Source organism: Marmota flaviventris, chromosome X (assembly GCF_047511675.1).
Source record: "Marmota flaviventris isolate mMarFla1 chromosome X, mMarFla1.hap1, whole genome shotgun sequence".
Classification (NCBI taxonomy): Eukaryota; Metazoa; Chordata; class Mammalia; order Rodentia; family Sciuridae; genus Marmota; species Marmota flaviventris.
The window spans coordinates 47,960,566-47,983,906 of NC_092518.1; the positions used below are offsets into that span (position 1 = coordinate 47,960,566).

Sequence of the window (23,341 nt, forward strand, 5' to 3'; positions counted from 1 at the left end):
AAGTTGCCCAGGAGCCCAGAAACCTAGGGCCTGGGTCGCCTAGACACACACACACACACACACACACACACACACACACACACACTCACTCCCATACAGTCCCATGACCCAACTGGTATCTGAAAAATGGTCAAGCTACCATTTTGTGCACCAAGTCTTGGCAACAATGTAACTCATGGGACAACTCTGGCCTCCTCTTACTACAACCTAGGCTCAAGGAGCTGGAGTGAAAGGGAAGTGTACTCAGTAGTCCTGCTTAACCAGCTACCCTCCAACTGCTCCTAATGGCTGTAGAGACAGAGGGAGTTCTCTCTTGAGAGGGCCTCTTCTGCTGGTCCCATAGTGAATTCTAGTGAAAGCCTGGCCAGCCTGTTCAGTCAGACTGGGGTGAATTGCTAGATACTCCTCCCATGGAAGCTCCTGCCTCCCAACTTGTGGCTGTAGGTTGTACTTGGCCTTTCCTGGTTGCATTTGCTGGACCACCCTAAGACAGAGTGGTCAATACCTCAATTTCCAAGTCTTGGTGAAAAAAAAACAATAACAAAAACAAAACAACAAAAAAACAAACAAACAAACAAACAGGGTTTTGTTAAAAATATGAGCCAGAAAAATAGAAAATAGAGCTGGGGATGTGGCTCAGTGGTTGAGTGCCCCTGAGTTTAATCCCCGGTACCACAACCACAACCACCACCACCATCATCAAAAAATAAATAAATAAATAAATAAAGGCAATTGGTGGGATCTCTGTGGTGATGTTCTTTATTTTATATCTTGGTTTTATTAATGTCAATTCTTTTTTTTTTTTTTTCTTTTTGGTACAGGGTACTGTATACAGGGGTGCTTAACCAGTGAGCCACATACCCAGCCCCCCTCCCCCCTTTTTTTACATTTTATTTGGAGACAGGGTCTCAGTAAGTTGCTTGGGGCCTCCTGTCTCAGCCTCAGCAGCCACTGGGATTACAGATGGGCTCCACTACTTTAATGTCAGTAGCTTAACTGTGATATTGAACTGCAATTTTGTGAGATGTTACCACTGGGGAAAACTAAATAAACAAAACCTGGAATCTCAAAAAAAAAAAAAAAAAAAAAAATGAGCCAGGCAGCACTGACCTGCACCTGGTACTATTTGAATCCTGGAGTGGAGTCACAGTGAACCCCAGAATGTGTCACTTCCCTTTTCCTTCTTGCAAGCACAGGAGTTAAGGCAATTGGAGAGATCCCAAGAAAGGGGGGAATACAGAGGGCTGCCTGACTGCTGGCTCCGGATTTCTGTAGCTTCTGCATCTCCTCGGTTCTTGGTCAGTTGCTCTAGTAGGTTTGCAGATCCAGGTTGGGGTACAGTGAGTCTTTCTTGTTTTCTCCTTTTCATTCCGAGGTTTTAGACTGCTTTTTTTTTTTAAGACGCAAAGGGCGGGGGGGAGAGTGGAGGGGAGAGGCAGGTGGCATCAACTTTGGGAAGTGTAGTGCTCTACTGCCATCAAGTGGAATGAGTTTCTGATGAGTGGAGCCGATTGGGCACCAGGGCCCAGTCCAGCCGAGCTCCGTGCAGGAATCAGGGCCGCGATCCACCACCGCCACTTGCCATCAACCCATGGCTACCGCGAACCAAGGTGGACGGTTACGCCCTGGCTGGCACTTGCCCCAGCTCATTCCAAGCACAAGGGACACCCTGACTCCTCCACCAGGGAGCAGGGAGGAAGAAAAGGCTGACAGTGGGCGGCCCTCCATAGCTGCCACAGACTGCTATCTTCCCGGCGAGGAAAGGGGCCTCCTGGCCTCAGCGTGTGCTGACCTCAGGCAGGAGCACCTGCAACTCTTGACCTAAGACCCCAGACCGCAAGGCCAGAACTCAGCTCAGTCAGTGGCCAGTGGCTTCTCCTGGGCCCGTCCTAAAATGGCGCCACAGGCAGCTCCGCCCCCTGTGCTGGTTGGTGCAGCTCTACTGCCTGGAGGGTCCTAGGGCCCCTGGAGGGCTGTTTTGTCTGGTAGGGTCCCGAGGGCAGGCAGGCTTCCCCCTGTTCTTTTGAGCCCTTGCTTGGCCAGAGTATGCTGACTCCAGTCCTTGGTCTCACATCCCCATTGCACACCACCCTAGACACCTGACTACTGGTGCAAGTGTCCCTCTGCCTGGGGTTTTCAGAAACTGTTTCTGCTAGATGGCATTGTGGTTCCACAAATGACAGTCACCCCTTTCCCTGCCCCCCTTACATTCATTTCTCTACCTTTGTGGAGTGATAAACACCAAACATAGGGCATGAAAGTCCTCTTGGCCAGTTTTGGAGGCAAATCAGGCTCTCCTTTCTTTTGGATTCACCCGTTGGGTCCCTATGGAAATAGACTTCCTGTCTTAGTGTGTTACCCAATACCCCTTTTGCTGTGCTGATGTGTCCTGTGAACATTCTTCAAATGCCCCTCCATAGGTTCTCTGGAGCTATGGGAGGCAGGCAGAATGGATACACACATTCCTCTGGGAAGGTGTATGTCCCTCTGAACAGTAACCTGACCCTTCTGTTTGTGTAAACTTCATTTTGTCTCTGGTCTAACTCTCTTGTGGCCAAGGGGTGACTCACTGGATTCAAAGCTATCAGATACAAGAAAGGCTGCTGAAATAGTTACACCTTATCACAGAACTTGGCAGACAGGGAGATGAGGTGGGACTCCCTCTGCCTCTGGTTACCCTGTCATAGGACCCCACTGTACTCCTCTGTGCTTCAGATGGTTGGGCCCCCTGAAATGGGTTTCACAGGTGGTTCTACATGTAAGGCCATTGGTGTGTTCAGGACAATGCATTGGCTTATTGTTAGAATTATGGTATCTCTGGATACAGACATTAATAGCCAGGCTAGAAGGATTCAGGCACCAGAAGCAGGTACCTATATCACACTCAGTGGTTCTAGGACCCCTCTGTGTTTTATCCTTTCGGGCAGGGTGTAGGATGTGGAGGAGGGGAGGTGAGAGGTTGGATGCGGGAAGCCATGTGCAATTTAGAGATGCTGTGGGGCAGAAGGTCTATGCGTTATTCCCATTACATAGACATCTCCCCTCAGAAACCCAGCTTTGGGGCCTACTGATTATTCTCCCTGGAAATTAAGTGAGAATTGGAGGTATTTTCCCACTTCAGCCTGGGGGACTGCAAAGAGGAGGCAGCAGCATAATTGCACAAGAGGCCTGTGTCTGAACAAGGTTTACATTGTAGCCCCATGGGGGCTAACAATGCAGTTGTGGCTGGTGGTGCTCTTCCCTTATGAGGACAGAGGATGCGACTCCATGGGACACTTGTCCACTTGAGACTAAAGGTATTCAGGTTTACTCTCCTACCTTCTGCTTCACTACAATTCTCCCTTTATTTTCCACCTATTTCTCCCCTTGGCTTTCCCTTCCTATCACTTCTGGTTTTCCAATTGTTGCTTTGTGGAGATTGGGTTCTGATAGGAACCTTAGGATAGGGACTTGGGAGAAGGTGGTGTTACAGAGCCGGGACTTCTGCAAAACTGAGGCAACGTGAAGACCCCCTCTTCAAATCCCAATTCTTGTGACCAAGTCGGAAGATTTTAGACATGATGCTCAGAGTAACAAGGATAAGTTTATTGAAGGGGTAGGGAAAGGAAAAAGGGATACTCCTTTTATATATATATATATTTTAGTTGTGGATGTACCTTTATTTTTTATTTACTTATATGTGGTGCTGAGGATTGAACCCAGTGCCTCACACATGCTAGGCAAGTGCTCTACCACTGAGTCACAACCCCAGCCCCTCAAAAGGGATACTCTTAAAGGAGAGAGTCGGTGGGTTCTCTCAGAGAGAAGAGGGACAATGTGCCTCTCCTGCATTTCAGTTTTATTGGGGATCCCAGAAATTCCCACCTTGGTCTACCTATTGACTTGACTGACAGCAGGATGGCAGACTTTCAAGTTCTCATTGCCATGCCAACTCTGTGTTACCTTGGCCCATGCTGACTGGTTCTAGTTGGATTCTTAATCATTTTTACAGGTTTTATGGTTAGGAAGAATTATTCTTATCTTCTGGCATCTGGTCTGTGGAAAAGGGCACAAATGTCTCTCTCTTCAAAGTAACTCCACCTCTGCCGTGTCCAGGAACACTCCCATTCACACAGGCAGGCACCTAGACACACACATCCCCGGATATACCCCCACACAATCATGCTCCTATAGACTTGAGCATCTGCAGTGGTGCACATACCCAAACACACACTGGAGTACTGAAGCCTAAGATGTAGATCATCTCCTGCTCTTGTATACCTATATCCCACCCCCAGGAATAGACATACACATCCATCTCATTAGTTTTCTGAGAAAAGGTCAGGTTACCATTCTCTGCTCCAACCTTAACAACTTGTGTGAGAAATAGAAAGTCAGGTGGCTAATTTTCAAAATCTACTCTTCAGCCATAATTGGATTCAATTACAACACTTCCCTTTTGCCCATCTTAATTCTAATATTAGTTAATCACATAGATTATACCCCTGTGTACCCCTCTTTAGGGATAAATGTTGGAGGACTGCCCACCCAGGTATGCTTGCTCACAGGATTCCCTTTGGGAGCACATCCTTCTGCAGAAGTAAAGGTTTGCTTTGCCCACCTATTTTGGAGCATGTGTTGGATTTCTTGCTTCACCTCATTGTATCTAACAATTTTGGTGCCCATTGTGGGGCTCCATGTCACTTAGGGGTCACAGGGACCCTCCCCCTCAGAGGAGACATGTCCTATTGACTTGTTTTAGTGGCCTTGCAGGGAGGGGGAGGAAACTGCAGTCCTTGAAGCTGATGAAAGGACCCAAAATCCAAAGAGGATTGAACGTAGATCCTAAATGCAGGCAAAGGGCCCAGGCAGGTACCAAGGCAACCAGGGAAACACTATGCACAGACCGAGGTAGGAAAATCTATTCTCTGGCTTGAGGAAGAAGTACTACTTTGGCTGGTTGGGCCATCCCAGTGATACCACTGGTTATCAGTGATGAGTTGTGCTTCCTCAAATGTTGAAGTTTGAACTTTGGAGAAGTACACCAAGGCAAGTGTAGAAAACAGGTTTTATTTTAAAAATAGCAACACAGACTTCTCTCAGGAGGGAGAAGGGGGCCATAGCTGGTGTCCTGGTATCCTGGTATCCTAAGAAGTGGGAACATCCTGCCCCTTTTATACATTTTAGGTTTTATTTGTTCTGCTCTCTTCCCCCTTATCTCTCTCCTAGTGTACCTGACCAGGCCCAGGGGATGCCAGTAGGATGGCCAAAAGGTGAGAAGCAGGTGGGCAGGGGGAAGGGCCAAATGGAGTGATTGAGGCAGGCAGCAGCCCAGGAGGCATTAATTAACAATTTTTACAAAAACTCCCTGGCATGGAGGGACAATTCCTGGGACAGGTTACCTTAGCAACAGGTTCAGCCTCCATCTGACCCAATTACCTATCTACACTAACTTCCTGTCTTTAATTCTTGCTTCACCAGGGTTAGGAAAACTGGATGGGGTATGTAAGAAATCCCTATTAATGAGATTGAGCATACAGGGACCTAAGATATGCAATAAATCCCCCAAAAGGGGGGGGGGGGTAGGACATATGGTAAAGCCCCAGTGTGTGCAAGAAATCCCCCAAAACAGGGATTGAATACAGGGTGTGTGTGTGTGTGTGTGGGGAATTAAATATACAAGGGAAAATTCAATTATAGGGAACTACTAAAAATGGGGAATAAAAATTCTAGGGCTAGGGATGGTTAAGAACAATGGAATTGTTACTGAAAGCTCAGTTCTTGTGTTAAACCAAGACACAAAGACCACCGACTCCAATTTTAAATCAAATTAAAGCAAGCTTGTAATTGTGCCCAGCACTGTCACTCCCAAAATCCCTGGGCTAGAGAACAGTACCCCAGCTCTCTAGGAGCATAGTTTTATAGCACAAAAAGTTGCAAAGGGACTGGAGAACTTACAGATAACATCATTTTGAAAAGCATAATACAAAGGCAGATAGTAGGTTAATGATCTACATGGCTTAACATTTCAAGGTAGGGAATTTAGCTCCCAACATCAGAATTTATGAGGTGCCACTGAAGTTTCAGAGAGGGTCAGGGGGAGCCAGGATTTATGAGGCACCACTAAGGTATTAGAGAGGGTTGTTATCTGGGCAGGGAAAGCCAGGCATGGGTGAGTCCAAGGCACGGGCAGGAATTCCATACAAATTTAGAAATTTCAGTAATTTATAGTAAAACAGAAATTAACTTTTCATGACTTTGTGATGAGATGGCTCCCAATCTTAAGGTGGAATTAGGCTGGGTTCATCACCTTGTCCCTGCTGATGTCAATTCATGTCAATTTAATAATGAAGACATGGTTTTGAGAAAAAGGGAAAAAAAGGTTTATTGCTTTGCTAGCAAAGGAGAAACACAGGGGACTCCAGTCTCAGAGGCTGTGGTTCTGACCATCAGGGAAAACAGAGTACTTTTAAAGAAGCTATCCAAAGGCTACATTCCAGGTGGGGGGTGGAGTGAGGGGTGTGATATGGGGGGGGGGGGTGAGAAGGTGGGATTTGGGGGGTGTTCCAGATATCCAGATGGTGTGTTGAAATTTACTTGTTAATCTGACATCTCCTTCCTGTGGAGGACAGATACCTCAAGGTAATCTTGTTCCCTGCAGCAGCCCAGGAGGCATTAATTAACAATTTTTAAAACAGCTCCCTGGCAAGGAGGGACAATTCCTGGGACAGGTTACCTTAGCAATCGGTTTGGCCTCCAGGTTAGGGAGGGGGGAAGGGAGAAGAGAAAAAGAAAAATCTTGTCCCTTTTAAAATAAGCAGGAAGTGCTATGTTCAAAAGGTGAAGTGGACCACTCTTACAGAAAGAGCCCATATGTACAAATCTTTTCCTTTAATATGAAATTTGACCAAGGAAATAAACAGTGGTGATGAGATGGCAAAGCTAGACCCAGTTGTAAAATGAAATTACAAGAGTGTTATCCCCAGGGAAAGGGTTAGTTCCCCTCCCTGTCTGTCTCCTTTCTTCAGCAAACCTGCCTTTTGGATTGTAAATAACCATCTCTGGGAGTCTGACTACATACTTGAAATATAAACACTCCTCTGGAAGGTTAGAGATTTAACAGAAGCCTGTAAAAAGAGACTTTTCTTCTTATCTGTTTCTGTAAGCATGCTTTATGTTAGAGATCCCACACAAGGTCTTCAGTCACTTAGGTTAGGAATTTAAACAAACAAACAACAACAACAACAAAAATGATAGGACAGGTCTAAGATGACACCAAATAAACTATAAATGTTGTGAGAAACTGTGGATCAGGGCTCAGAATTTGGAGTTTGTTCTCTGGGCCTGCCAGTATAAAATAAAGTTTGGAGTTCTTCTCTTTGAGTGAATGCTGCTTGCTGCATCTAAACTGGTCTGTTTCCCATAACAATGATAATGGGAGTAAATCTGCCCTATGAAGGAAGAATAGCCACCTGAACCTTTGATTTCTGTGTCCACCATGGCTGGCAGATTCTACTTCTAATGTTACCAACTGCATAGTCCTTTTTCATGTCTGGGTCATACTGTGAAAATCTGTGATAGTATTATTGAAAGCTTGTCACTTGTCCCTGATGCCAATCCAAGAATGAGAACATAGTTTTGAGAAAAAAGAAAAGGAAGTTTTATTGCTTTGCAAGCAAAGGAGAAACACAGAGGACTCCTATCCAGAGGCTGTGATTCTGCCCATCAGCAGGAAAAGGGGGATTTTTTTTTTTTTTTTTGTGGTACTGGGGATTGAACTCAGGGGCACTCACCACTGACCCACATCTCCAGCCCTTTTGAATTTGATTTAGAGACAGGGTCTTACTGAGTTGCTTAGCGCCTCACTTTTGCTGAGGCTAGCTTTAAACTTATGATACTCCTGCCTCAGCCTTCCATGCCCAGTGGGACCCCGAGCTTTTACAGAGATGATTCAAAGGCTACATTCTATGTGTTCTCTGTTGGAGTTGTAATTCACTTAATTGGGAATTAATTAATTAATTAATATTATTAATTAATATTATTAATTAATTAATTAATTAATTTGTAATTAATTTGGTAATTAGTCATTTCTGAGATCTTCTCTTAACATCCCCAAAGTCTGGATTACTTTGTTCTAAAGGTGGGTCTGTACTCAAGGACAGATAAATCTGCCTAAAATGGGGAAGAAAGGTAATCCTGTTTCCCTTGAGATTAGAGAGGGGGAGAGATTAGGGAGGAGCAGGGAGAGAGAAAGAGAAAGAGAAAGAAAAATGTTTTGAAAATAAGTTGCAGTGACAGAGCTGCAAGGGACAAAGCATAAAGTGGACCACTGTTACACTGGTGTTCTCCAAACTAAAATTGTTTATATCAGTAATCTCTTTCAGCCATATATAGAAATAACAAATTTAATTGGGGACTTATTTATGTTATTTAATATTTTGTAATTGGATAAAAATGACCTGTCATCAATAAGTGATATATAAAATTTTGTGTTTCTCTTTACACTGGGATGAAAATTTAAATGTATTTTTGGAGGGCAAAAAGGAGAGCCTAATTAATTTAAAGGTTAACAATATGGAACATGAAAACATTTTGCCACTTTTAAAATTTTTTCACAAAAAGAAAGATAAAAGCTCTAGTTTTTGTTTGATCCATGTTTCAGATATAATCTTTATTGTGTCAAGAGCCCCATCTTACTTGAGATAAGTTCCCCTCTCACACTACTCAATGTTAGGATGGCTCTAAAGTAGGCCAAATTTAAGCTTATTTAAAGTTGGGTTCAAAAGATGGATTTTTATTGTAACATTACTATGATCTCAAAATAACCTGGAGATATAATGCAAAGCTACATAAAGGTTTTTGTAAATTATAAAAGACTATAACATTATAAGAGATTTTTTTTGTTTGTTTGTTTGTCTTTGTGGTGCTGGGGATCAGAACCCAGGGCCTTGTGCAGGCAAGGCAAGCACTCTTGTCAACTGAGCTATATCTCCAGACCTGTAAGAGATTTTTTAAAAGTAAAATTTGTAAGGGGTCTAAGTAATTTTTTAAATTTGTTCTAATTAGTTATACACTACAGCAGAATGCATTTCATCTCATGTAATTGAGTTGAGAAATTTATGGATATTTGTGGAGGCAAAATAGATACCAAAGATCTATATTAGTGTTATTATAAAATTGTGTTTCTTGGGCTGGGGTTGTAGCTCAGTGGAAGAGCGCTTGCCTCACATGTGTGAGGCACCAGGGTTAAGTCTCATTACCACATACAAATAAATAAAATAAAGGTCCATCAATAACAAAAAAATATTTTAAAAAATAAATAAATAAAATTATGTTTCTTTGTTCAAAGCTATTATATAAACTGAATGTTTTTGTTAATTTCATTTTGTATTTTCCTTGTAGAACTTTATAACTTTTTCCTGTTAGTGTTTTTAAAAAGTATATTTTAAAAGTATATATTTAAAGTATATTTTGAAATAAGTCATCACAAATAGGACTCCAACATTAAGACTGAAACAAAAACTAGGGCCAAGGAAAAAGCAGCCAACAATTTGGGCCTTGCCCTCTAAGGTCAGTCAGGACCCAGAGAATGATGGGCCCTCTCTGGGCCCTGCAACTCTGGTGAGTCACCCAATCTGTGGATCAGAGAGAAGGAGAGGACCCTAGAGAACAGGAAGCCAACCAGTGCACATTCTGCAAAAAGGAGGGTAATTGGATAGGGAAATGTCTCTAATCCTTCCAGGGGAAGTCACACATGGTCAGTAGGACTCTGATCCATCCTAGCAGATGGCACAGCTGGTAGAAGAAGACAAAAGAAATCAAGAGGCTTTGCACACATTCCCGAGATTGATCTCTAAGAAATCTTAGCTGACTCTTAACAGTAGATAGGAACAAGGTCTGTTTTGACCAATTTGATTTTAAATACGTGGTAGGATAATATAACCAAAATTACAGTCCTACATGGATATTTAAAAGAAAGGGCATGGGGCTGGGTTTGTGGTTCAATGGTAGAGTGCTCGCCTAGCATGGACGAGGCACTGGGTTCCATCCTCAGCACTACATAAATGTAAAATAAAGATATTGTATCCACCTAAAACTTAAGAACAAATATTAAAAAAAGGGCAATAATTCTTTTAATGTAACTGGAGATGTACATTTATGTCAGACCTCCCAAGAGTAAGTAAACCTGGAAGACATAAAGAAAGTTTTTTTTTTTTTTTAAAATACAGGAATGCCTGATGGATGTGTTTATTCTGACTCAGTTTAAGAAAGTCTTCCTAACCTCCTATGATTATTATAAACTGCTTCTCAGACTTCCTTTCTCAAATTTGCAGTTCCTCACTTCCATCCTGGCGACTTGATTTTTTTAATATTTATTTTTTTATTTGTTCTTTTTAGATATACATGACTGTAGAGTGTATTTTGACATATCATATATACATGGAGTTGACAACTTGATTTTAATCAAGACCTGGAGAAGAGATAGTCTGCAATCAAGCTGGAAAGGACCTTACCAAGTGCTCCTGATCACTGGGATGGCTATCTGAACTGCTAAAAAGGGGAAAACTTATTACCAGGTGTGATTTCCAACTCTAAAAGTTTATGTCCAGGATAGATGACAATACTTTTGGTGCAATGAAAATGAAACCAAAAGGTATAAAAAGAAAAACGGGATTTGTGAGAAATAGTCTGGTGGTTCATTTTCCAAATGTACTATTTAGCCTTAATTGGATTCAATTGTAGACTTCCCTTTTGTCTGCCCTAATTCTATTATTAGCTAATCAAGTAGATTGTACCTTTGAATTCTTCCTATCAGGATTGAGAGGCAGTACCTGATTGGGGATAAATGTTAGTGGACTGCCCACCCAGGTGTGCTTGCTTGTAGGATTCCCTTTGAGAGCGCACCATTCTGCAGAAATCACTTTGCCTGATCTACCCACTTTTGATCATGTGTTTGTTTTCTTATGGTACCTCATTATTTCTAACATATGTCATTTATGGAGCTACTCTGTTTTCCTAGTACAAATGAAGTTATCACCCAGGCCTGAGGAGAAGGTGTGAAAGGGGGGCTTACTCTGTAGTCCTGGGTAAACAGCCCACCCCCAACCTCTCCCACATGTAGTAAGGACAGAAAGAATCCTCTTCATTAGCCTCTGTTCCCTAGTTCCCTAGCCTAGTTCCCTAGCCTAATGCAGGTCCCCTGGTGAAAGTCAGGCCAACTTCACAGGAGTCAGACTGGAGTAAGTTGCTAGCTGCCTGCTCCCAGGGTAACTCCTATCTCTCATCCTGTACCTAGAGGTTTGCAGTGGTCTTTTATGGATGCTTTGGCTGGGCTAGCCCAAGGAGGTGTGGACACCCCTTAAGCCCCAGGTCTTGGTGAAAAAAATCCAGAGTTGCAGAGCTGCAGCAAAACCATAAGCCAGGTAGCACTGTTGTCCAGTAGTGTGCCCCCCCCCCGCCTTGAAGATTAAAAACCTGAGAAATGAGGAGGCAAGCATAGAAAGCAAGTTTTATTTAAGAGAGAGAACAGAAGACTTCTCTGGAAAGAAGCCAGGACCCAGAGCTGGTGCCCCCAGGAGTGGGGGAGTCTTGTCTTCTTATAGACCCCCACCCTCTCTTTTCAGCACACTGCCCCAAAAAAGCTACTCAGGGGGTAATTGCTCCTGTTGGGAAATATGATCCTTCCTATCCCCTGGAGGTGTTAGCAACTGGTTGATGGGAAGCGCAATCTACCCATTTCCTTTTCTTTGATAATCAGCTATCTGCCCTTTGCCCAGGACACCAAGACAAACATCTGGCAATGTGGGAGCCAGCCTACCATTTGATCCTGGAGTGGAGTCACAGTGAGTCCCAGGATGTGTCCCTGCCCTTTTCCTTCTTGCAATAGCTGGAGTTAAACCAAATACTCTCTTCCCAAGAAAGGGGGAAATGCAAGTGGCTGCCAAGCTGCTGGAAAATAATTCCTGCAAGGTCTCCACCTCTCTGGTTCATGGTCAGCAGATAGTCTGAAACTGGAGGTTCAGGATGGGGCTTGTTGGCCCATTTCTTGATGAGTATTTCTGTTCCTAGGTTTTAGGCTTTTTTTTTTTTTTTAAGACACAAAGGGCGGGGTAGCGTGGGAGGGACAAGGATAGAGTTATATTTGAGATTCATGGAGTCATACCGCCATCAAGCGGAATATGTTTCTGGTGATTAGAGCCCAGCAGTGGGCAAAAGCCAAGGTACTAATATAGCCACCGCCGTCACTCCACAGTCATCCAGAGTGAAGGTGGACGATTAAGCCCTGGCTGGCACTTGTCTAGAGCTCCTTCCGAGGTCGAAGGGAACCCTGGCTCCTCCACCAGGGTACACAGTCTGGCAGTAGGCGGCCCGCCATGGCTGCCACAGGCTGCTTTCTTCCCGACGAGGAAAGGGGCCTCAGCATCACGGCTACCCCAGGCAGGGGCACCTGCAACTCCTCAAACAGACCCCAGACCCCAAGGCCAGACCTGAGCTCAGTCAGCAGCCAGCGGCTTCTCCTGGGCCCTCCCTAAAATGGCGCTGCGGGAAGCTCCGCCCCCTGGGCTGGTTGGTGCAGCACAGCTGCCTGCAGGTTCCCAGGGCTCCTGGATCTGTTGCTTTCCCTGGGTAGGGTCCCGAGGGCATGCAGTCTTCTCCCTATATTTTGGACCCCTGGTCAGATAGACTTTGCTAGGCCTAAGTCTAGCCTTCCCAGACCGTCCTTGCTCTCACATTCCCATCTCACACCAACTTGGTGACAGGCTGCTGGCACAAGGTAAGTGTCCCTTGTGCCTGGGCTTTTCAGAAACCATTTCTGCTAGATGGAACCGTGGTTCTACAAATGACAGTAACTACTTACCTTACTTCCCATCGTGGCTCCTCTCCTCCATTCGTGGCTTGAAAAGCACCAGACACAGCACCCCCCCCCCCCTTTGCCACCCCCCTCTTCATCAGGGTTGCTGATGTCCTGCAGTTTGGCCCATTTGGGGCTTAACAAGGCTGTACCCTTCTTCCTTCCCTCTGGATTCACCCCTTGGTAGGGGTCCCTTTTTTCCAAGTATTTTCCAAATGTCCACCACTGGCTCCTGGAGGTGCCAGGGTGGTTGGGGGATGTGTGTGTGTGTGTGTGTGTGTGTGTGTGTGTGTGTTGGGGGTGTGAGCATTTACATTCCCTTAGGAAGCTACATGTCCCACCTGTACAGGAACCTGGGCCTCCTTTTCTTTCGTATGCACTTCACTTCTCCCTGGGTAGAAACTCCCTGTAACCAAAGGAACAGGGATCTAGGGCCAAAGCTGTTAAGTCCAGGAAGGGGTGTGGAAGTGATTACAACATGCCACAAAACCTCTCAGGTCAGGGTGGTTAGAAGAGATTCCCTCTGCCCTCAGGATACCTCCCTGATAGGACCCCAGGCACTCCTCTGTGCCTCAGGTGGTTGTGTCCCCTGTGGTGGGTTTCATGATTTTGTTTGTTAATATAACACATTCTTACATGTTCCCTAGGTGCCCCAAGGTGCAGGCATGGATAGCCAGGATGGCAGGCTTCAGTCCCACTAGGAGCAGGTGTCTGTATCATGCTCTGTGATTCTAGGTCCCCTCTGTGCTTTATCCCTTAGGGTGGGGTGGAGGTTGTGGGGGGGTAGAAGTGGGAAGTTAGAGCAAGAAGCACAGTGCCTTCTATGAAAGTGGGGAGACTAGGGCCTATGAGTTATCCCCGTGCATAGATCTCTCCCTCTCTACCTGAGCACTAGGGACTCCTAATTATTCACCCTGGAAATTAAGTAAGAAGTGGAGGTGATAGATAGCAGAGTGGGAATGGGTAGGAGGGAGTGTGTTTGTGCAAGTATGCCTGTGTGTGTGTGTGTGTGTATGTGTATGTGTGTGCACAGAGAAAGATAGACCCAGTTGAAGGGTTAAGTCAATTCTTGGTCACTTTGTGAGAGTTTCTTAAGCTCCTCTCAACACTCAGTGCCTGGAAAGCAGTAGGCCTGGTGCATCATTCTCCAATATGCTGTAAGTATCTTCTTTTCCTGGAAGTATAGGCTACAGTAAGAACACACTGAACTCTAGGCAAAATAATATAACTTATCAGAGCATCCCAGCATCCTGTAGTATCCTGCGGGTCCTTCAAACTTTGGTTCATGCTTCTACTCTAAGATGTTGCTTAAAGTAGGGCAACATTAAATATGGGGAGAAGAAACAAAAATCCAGCAGCAGCCAGGTACGGTGGTGCACACTTGTAAACCCAGTGGCTCAGGAGGCTGAGGCAGGTGGATTGTGAGTTCAAAGCAGCCTCAGCAACAGCAAGGCACTAAGCAACTTGGTGAGATCCTGTCTCTAAATAAAATACAAAATAGGGCTGGGGATGTGGCTCAGTGGTTGAGTAATCCCCAGTACCCCCCCCCCCCCAAAAGCCAGCAGCAAATGCACCTGAGAACAGGAGCCACCTCCATCTACTGTCCTGTCACCTCTCACCTACTGTGGATCTTGTCCTTCTCTGTAGTAATCATAAGGTCTCCTACTGCACTTGCTTAGAGAAAAGCTGAGGAGAAAGAAATGCAGGGAGGTGGACATAGGTGGTGAGATGCCCCCTCTCAGTGTCACAGGTCATCTTTTTTTCTCATTGAGTTGCATGCACTCACTTTTCACCCTTGAGGACAGCTGAGCTTACCTATGTCCTCAGTTACATGCATCCCCCATTTAATCTGAGGGGAGCAGGTCTGTGCATGCATGCACCCACATTCACACTCAGGCGGCCCACAGTGAGGCTTGGTGGGCTGGAGCCCTCGACTGACTTGTCAGTTCCCTGTGTTTCCCCGTCCGCCTCCTCCCTTGTTCCTTTCTGCCTTCCCACTTCAGCCAGGGGGACTGTGTGGAGGAAGCATCAGCATCAGTGGAGCAACAGGTCTCTATCTGCACAAGGTTCACACCCTGGTCCTGTTTTGCTGAGAAGACAGCCTTGGCTGGTGGCTCTCTTCCCTGGGAGGATAGGGGATACCACTCAGTGGGACACCTGTGCATTGGAGATTCAAGGTATTTTGGTTCACTCTCTTGCCTTCTGCTTCAATATAATTCTCTCATTTTCCATCTGTTCTCTTCCTGTCACTTCTGGTTTTCCAGTTGTTGCTTTGTGGAGATTGGGTTCTGGTAGGAAGGAGGCCTTGAGAGGAAGCAGGAGGATCAGGAAGACAACAGAATGACTTCTGTGGAAATCATGATGACTCTTGTGCACTGGAGAGGGAGGGCTCTTCACTTTTCTTGACTTGAGCACCATCAGCGAGGATCTCCATTTTCCTTGTGCCAAGTTTGTCCCCATTTCTTGCACACTTGTGTTCCTGGGGTAGACTCTTGCTTTGGTCCTGGGGAACAGGTGGTGGGAGGATGGGGGTGAGGAGTTGGTAGGGTCACTCTCTGGCCCTCTGGCTGGTTAGAATGGACTGATGACATAACTAACTTATGGGTCATAATCTGCCTTTGCCCTGGAAAAGTCCTACATGCACACTCATGGGGCAGCATTCTGGGTGGTGAGTTCTTTTCCTAGCATTGTGAGCACTTGTCACTCCGTATGTTGGTTACGGTCTTGTGAAGGGTTCCTGGACTAGATCCATGAAAATACCCTGGGTGGCACCCAACAGGGCTATGTGGTACATGAGGGCAGTGTCTGGGGCCACTTGTCTGCTCACACTGTAATGCATATGTGTCTTACTCTTCATCAGGCCAGGTCACACTGTGTTTGAAAGTCCACTAGAAGCAGCCTAACTGATCAATTATGAAATGGAATGATCAGGGGTTTTTTAATATTTATTTTTTAGTTGTAGGTGGACACAATATCTTTATTTTATTTTTATGTGGTGCCGAGGATTGAAACCAGTGCCTCATGCATGCTAGGCAAGCACTCTAACACTTGAACCACAACCCCAGCCCCAACGGGATGATCAGGTTTTAATTCATAACTGCAACTTTTTTTTAAAAGTTAGGAGTCAGTAATTTGTTTCACTAGAATGGAGATAAGATGTAAACAATTTTATCTTTTAGGCTTTTTATTTTAAAAAATATTTATTTGTTAGTTAATAGGTGAACACAATATCTTTATTTTTATGTGGTACTGAGGATTGAACCCAGTGCCTCACATATGCTAGGCAAGTGCTCTACCTCTGAGCCACAACCTAGCCCATATCCTTTAGGATTTTTATTCAATTATGTGAAAACCACAAATCGGGTACTGTATTTTAGTTAAATATTACTTTAATTGCAACAAAACAGCTTTTGTGGCTGTCAAATGAAATCTATAAATAGGAAGTGGAGGTTAAGTCATCCTGACTGAGCAGTTTTTAACTGCAGGCTCTAAAACTATGTCAAGAAGTGAAGAGAGGGGCTGGGGTTGTGGCTCAGGGGTAGAGCGCTCGCCTAGCACGTGCGAGGCCCTGGGTTCAATCCTCAGCACCATATAAAAATAAATAAATAAAACAAAGATATTGTGTCCAACTACAACTAAAAAAAAAGAGGTGAAGAGAATATAATAGACGCTGTTTATGATACAATGTGTTTGAAAACAACTGTATTTTGGTGAGTCATGGAATATCCAGTTGTGGTTACATGGTCACGGGAACATTCCTATTTCAGGTCTTTTCCTTCAGGGTTACTCGGATAAGTCACAGGTTACTTTGATCTTTATTCAAAGATCCCTGACTATCTATCCTGAGTTTCTTGAGATTGGAGCCAGGTGTGTATCCACACTGAGGATTTAGCCAGGGAAGAACATGACAAGTATGCAACAGAGGGCCTGTTGATCAGGTTTCCATGCCTTTGATTGAGGATTCCTACACAGTGGAGCTCTTGCTATTGTCCACTGACCCATCCCAAGGTGCTGAAATCACAGCCAAGGAGGCAGCTGATTAACACAGTACTTGGGGGTGTCATCTGGCACTTTACAGGGGTGAAGCTAGCCTTAGGCTTTTAGATTTTTTTTTTAAACAATAGGGAAGATTCAGTCATCTCTGTGGTATTTTAAATTCCCAAGGACATCAGATTGAAATATCAGTTGTCAGATTCTTTTAACAATATGTCTTCAAAGTTTTTGCTTTAATATCTAAAAAAGGATTTCTTTTTTTCTCATTTCAAATCTTTAAGTATTTTGGGTGAGATAAATCACTCATTTGCCTATGACCTTTTAGAAAAGTCATTTTATGGAAATACTGTATGTATACTTAATCTAAATTTGAGTGGACTATCCTTTAGTGTATTTATAAATGATCAACTCAGTTTATGAAATTAAACTTTTTATTTGCAATTTTTTAAAATGAAAAAAAGAAAATACCTGGGTGGAATAAGTATGCTCATTCTCCTCCTCATCATAGTTTTCCTTTTATGCCATCCCTCTTCTTCCTTGTTTTTCACTTTCTACTGATAGTCAGTCCAGGGCCAGTGTTCTGTGAAGGAAGGCAAGTGTCCATCCACTGCTTGTTGGTTATGGGGGCATTCACCATCCCAGCATGAGGTCATGGGGGTACATTCTACCTTCTTGAAATAAAGTATGGCTGAAGATCCCCAGAAGAGTCTCTTCTGTCCTGCAAACAATCAAACAGATAAACAAAAACATGCACATGTTACTTGTGAACAAATAGAACCCTCCCTGGGCACATTTCCAGCAAAAGACTTCAAGGCTTTTTTCTCCTTGCAAGTCTTTTCCCCACAGAATCTGAAAAGTTGCAAAGTTAGTCCAGGATGCATCACTTCAAGGTGTGCTCTGTTGCCTTTCCTCCCCTCCAATCCTATGTACACAACAGGATGGAATTCTGTGTGTACCTGCACTGTATCTCCACCATCTTCACATGAATGCTCCCACTTAGACAGGCAGAGGCACCCACACAGATACCCACATATACACTTGCATGCACGTGGGTCCCCCATAGACTCCATTATCCACACTGCTACACACATCCAAAGATATACTGAAGCACAGAAGCTCAGGGCTCCGGGTCACCCCCTTCACATGCACATACACATACATACACGTACACACACACACACACACACAATCCCACCTCCCGTTGTTACAGGGCTGGTGCCTTCTGGGAAACTGAGGCCATCCAAAAGCCCTTCCTCAAACCCTGACTCTTGTGATTAAGTCAGAAAAATTTCAGACGTCACTCAGAGTAACATGGTAAGATTATTAGAAGGGATGGGAAAGGAGAAAAGGGGGCATTCTCAAGGGAGAGAGTGGTTCTCTCAGAGAGGAGAGGGAATGTGTGCCTCTCCTGTATTCCTATTTTATTTGGTATCTCAGAGAAGTTTCCAGAGTCCTGCCCAGGTCCACCTCTTGACTTTTTTTTTTTTTTTTTTTTTTTTGGTGCTGGGGATTGAACCCAGGGCCTTGTGCATGCAAGACAAGCACTCTACCAACTGAGCTATATCCCCAGCCCCCACCTCTTGACTTTTGATTGATAGCAGTAAAGTCCTCTATTGCACATGACAACTCTAGGTCATTTTGTCCATACTGATCAGTTCTAATTGGAACCTGTTCTTAAAAGTCTCTTATCCATATTATTTTAGGCCTGCATTTTTCCTGAAGATAGTAGGTAGTAAGGGCTAGGGATATAGCTCAGCTGGTAGAGTTCTTGCCTGCAAACACTAATCCCCAGTACCACCACCACCAAAAAAAAAAAAAAAAAGACAGTAGGTAGTTTGCTGAGGAATGTGACATGTCTGTCTACTTAAGCCAGGCAGAACTGCAGTTAAATTTCTTCTTGGCAAAGAAAGCATGCGGGGATCAGCACAGTGGGCCCATTTTATTGAATTATTCCCTTATACTCATGTCTGTCTGTTCCCTATCACTATCTGTTATCTGAGAAAAAGACTACCAGTTTCTGCTCTAAGCCTTAACAACCAGGTAATCCATGGAGAAATTCTGGCCTCTTCTTACTAATGAAAGAAGGGAGCTATCACCTAGGCCCAAGGAACAGGTATGAAAGTGGGGTGTACTTTGTAGTCCTGGGTAAACAGCCCTCCCACACTAACCTCTCCCACTGGCAGTAAAGATAGGAGAATACTCAGGTCATGAGCCTTTCAGGAGATGTGTTTTTTGGCCTTTTGCAGGTCCCCTAGTGAATGCCAGGTCAGCCTGCCAGGAGTAAGACTGGAGTGAGTTGGCAAGTGCATTCTGGGGAAGCTGCTCCTCCCAACCTGTGGCTGGAGTTTGCAGTGGCCTTTCCTGGCTGCTTTGGCTGGGCTAGCCCAAGGTGGTGTTGCTACCACTGGTTATTGGTGATGAGTTCTGCTTCCTCACATGTTGAAGTTTGAACATTAGAGAAGCAGGCTGAGGCAAGCATATAAAGCAGGGTTTATTTAAAAAGGAGTAACACAGACTTCTCCCTGGAGGGAGAAGGGAGGGAATAGCTGGTATCCTAGTATTCCAAGAAGTGAGGGCATCCTGCCCCCTTTATACATCTAGACTTTCTTTGTTCTTCTGCCTTCTTCCCCATTCTCTCTTTCCTTCCTGTGATACCTGACTAGGCCCAGGTGATGCCAGTGGGGTAGCCAAAAGGTGAGAAGCAGATGGGCAGGGCTAAGGGCCAAATGGAGTGATTCAGGCAGGAAGCAGCCCAGGAGACATTAACTAATAACTTTTATAACTTCCTGTAGGGAGGGACAATTTATGGGACAGATTACCTTAGCAACAGGTTGGAGGAGGGGCAGGTTATCTCTTAAGGGTGGAGGGAGGGCTCTGAAGGCATTAACATTTCAATTCCTCTGGGTTGGTCTCCTACTTCCCAGACCCAAGTTGGCCTCAGATTTCTTATCTATACTGACTGCCTGTCTTTAATTCTGGCTTTAGTGTGGCCTCTATCTGAATCCCCAAGCCTTGGTCAAGAAACCCAGGGCTGCAGGAAAACCATGAGCCAGGTAGCACTCTGATCAGGACCTGGTCTTCTGTGGAGCCAGCCTGGGATTTGAATCCTGGAATGGAGATACAGTGAGCCCCAGGATGTGTCCCTTCCCTAGTTAAGTCAACTGGAGAGGATGTTGTGTGAGGAATTACAGGTGCCCCTGCTGGGGGAAGAAGGAAGAAAGGCTGCCAGGAAAGTAGATTCCTACAGGTTGTCCAGCCCTTGGTTCTTGAGCAGTTGGTCCTGTGAGTTCGTGGATCAGAGTGGAAGTAAGGTGGCTATTTTCTTGTTTTCTGTTTCTATCCTTCAGTTTTTAGATTTTGTTTTTGAAGACCCAAAGGGTGGGGGAGCTTGCTACAGCACCAGGTAGCATTATAGTTGAGCTTTATGGAGCTATACTGCCATCAAGTGGAATATGTTTCTGGTGAGCTGAGCCACAAGGCAGCAGAGCCGGGTGGAAATCAGCAACACGCAGAGACCAGGAACTGATCCACCGCCACTGTAAGCGAAAATGGATGATTATGCCCAGGCTGGCACTTGCCCTGTGCTCATTCAGAGGAGTAAGGGCACCTGGCTCCTCCGCCAGGGAACACAAAGGAAGAAAAGGTTGGCAGTGGAAGGCCCACCATAGTTGCTACAGGCAGTGGCCAGGGACAGCTTAGCGTAAACCATGTGGTCCCCCAAACCTCCAGGTTGCTGTGTACCCAGCAAGGAAAGGGGTCTCCTGGCCTCAGCATCGTGGTGGCAGCCTCCAGCAGGGGCACCTGTAATTCCTCACACAGACCCCAGATCCCAAGGCCACTGAGCTCAGTCAGCAGCCAGCGGCTTCTCCTGGGCCCGCCCCAAAAAGGCGCCCTGGGCTGGTTGGTGCAGTGCTGCTGCCTGCAGGGTTCCAGGGCCCCTGGACCTGCTGCTTTCCCTGGGTAGGGTCCTGAGGGCAGGCAGGCTTCCCCCTGTGCTTTTGACTCCTGATGGGGAGACCCTTGCTTGACCAGCATCCGTTCTTCTCAGCCTGTCCTTGCTCTCACACCCCCATCCCACACCACCCTGGTGCCTGGCGGCTGGCTCAAGGTAAATGTCCCTTGTGCCTGGGCTTTTCAGAAACCATTTCTCCTGGTTGGACCTGCGGTTCCACAAATGACAGTCACTACTTACCCCACCCCAGCCTGCACTGTCTCCCTCCCTTTGTGTTCTGAAAAGCACCAGACTTAGGACACCCATATCACCTTCAGATAGGCTGTGGACCTGCCTACTTGGCCACTCTGGGGGCAATCCAGGCTCTCCTTTTTTACCTTTGAATTCACCGATTGGTATGGGTTCTTGTGGACACAGACTGCCTGACCCAGTGTGCATCACCTAACTCCCTCCAATGGCCTTCCTTCATACACCCAACCACCATTCTCAGGGCAGAGGAGGACATAAACATTCCCCTTGGAGCTGCATGTCCCTCTGGGACAGGAACTTGGGTCTCTTGTTTGTGTGCAACTCGCTTTTCCTTGGGTAGGAAACTTCCTTGTGGCCACAGGGGCACAGGTTGGGGGGCCAGAACTGTCAGATCCAAGAAGGACAGCTGAAGTGGTTATAACATGCCAGAGAACCTGGCAGGACAAGGAGGTCATGGCACCTCCCTCAGAATCCAAGGCACTCCTTTGTGTCAGGGGGAAGGTGATCTCTCTGAGATGGGTTTCATGGGGGCCTCTCCTTGGAAGGCCTCCACTGTGCTCAGCATACTTCATTGGCTCACTGGTTGGGATTTAGGTGTTCCTTGACAGAGGCATGGGTAGACAGGCTGGCAGACTTCTATTCCACACCAGAAGTAGGTGCCTGTTCCATGCTCAGTAGTTCTAGATACCCTGAATATTTTATCTTCAGGTGGAGTTTAGATTCTGGCAGAGGGGTGGTAGGAAGCTGAATGCAGGAAGTCCTGTGCCTTCAGAGATGCTGAGGGGGTGGGGTAGAAGGCCTGTGAATTATGCCTACACACAGACCTGTGCACTTTGAACCAGAGCTCTGGTGCATTCTGATTATTCACCCTGGATATTAAGTGAGAAGTGGAGGTGGTAGGTAGCAGGGCGGGAATGGGCAAGGGGGGCAGGTATGTTTGTTCAAGTATATTTCTTGTGATTCTCTGTATGTGGGTGTGCATGTAGAGAAGTTAGACCACCATTTGAAATTTTCCATGCAGATAGGCCACCTCAAGTATCAGGACCTATATGAAGGGCTGGTTTGAAAGATATGTCCTGGTTACCTTATTGTGAAGGTTCCTTAGCCTAACTTCAATGCTCGTTGCCTGGAGAGTAGTGGGCCTGGTGCATCATTCTCCCATGTGCCAAATGTCTGCTCTCTTTCCAGAGGTGTAGACCACAGTGGGAATGCAGCCATCTCTTGCCAAAGTAAGCTTGACATTCCAGATCAACACAGTGCAATGGGGATACTCCCAAGTGTGGATTCAACCACTTGTCCATCCTTCCACTCTAATATGATGCTGGAAATAGAGCAACATTTAAATATGGGGAGAAGAAACCAAAAGCAAAGAATGCATATGTGAACAGGAACCACCTCTATCCACTCTCCTGTTACCTTTCAACTACTTTGAAGTTGTGTAGCAATCATAAGGTCATCTATTGCACCTGCTTAAAGCTGGGGAGAAAGAAATGCAGGGAGGTGGACTTTCAGGTGGTAGAATGCTCCCTCTTTGTCACAGGTCATCTTTTTTTTTTTTTTCCTTCACATTGAGCTGCACTCACTTCTCACTCTTGGAGATAGCTGAGCTTGTCTAAGTCTTCAGTTACATGCATCCGTATTTAAGCTGAGGTGAGCAGGTCTGTGCACCCACACACCCACACTCATACACAGGCGATCCCCAAGCCAGGCTCAGTGGGCTGGACCACTCGATTTGACTGTTCCCTCTGTTGCCCCCCTCACTTGACACTGTCTGCCTGTTTTCCCAGTTTAGCCTGGGGGACAAGGAGGAGGCAGTGCCATCATCACACAAGAGACCTCTGGCTGGACAAGGCTTATACCATGGTCTCCAGGGGGTAAAAATGCAATCCTGGCTGGTGGTACTCTTTTCCTGTGAGGATAGTGGATGCCACTCCATGAACCACAAGTCCACTTGCTATTCAAATTATTCTGGTTCACTCTCCTACCTTCTGCTTCACTACAATTCTCTGTTCATTTTCCACTTGTTCCTCCCATGGCTTTCCATTACTGAGAGTCACTACCTGTTCTTCATTCTTACTTTGTGGAAATCAGGTTCTGGCAGGGTGTGTTGGGAGGAAGCAGGAGGACAAGGACAAAGAATAGAATGATTTCATTGCAAATCATAATGACTCTTGTTGATTGAGGGAGAGAGGGGCCATCCCCGCTTCTACCTAGCCTTGGGTACTATCCATGAAGATCTCATCTCCCTTGTATCGGGTTCATCCCCATTTCATGCCCACTTGTGTTCCCAGTACACTACGGTCTTGGGGAAGAGG

General features: G+C 45.6%; 1 protein-coding gene across 4 annotated transcripts in view; it reads left to right on the forward strand.

Annotated features, from left to right (window-relative positions):
- Nbdy (negative regulator of P-body association) overlaps positions 1-23,341 on the forward strand; it is a 99,873-nt gene that overhangs the window by 40,106 nt on the left and 36,426 nt on the right. The window contains exons 3-4 of one of the 4 annotated variants that reach the window (XM_071606595.1): positions 10,378-10,556; positions 11,757-12,048. The gene's annotated coding sequence lies outside the window, so the exon portion shown is untranslated. Of the gene's footprint in view, positions 1-10,377; positions 10,945-11,737; positions 12,049-23,341 lie in introns of those variants that run through there. The other 3 variants (XM_071606596.1, XM_071606597.1, XM_027924852.3) reach the window with 3 other exon arrangements.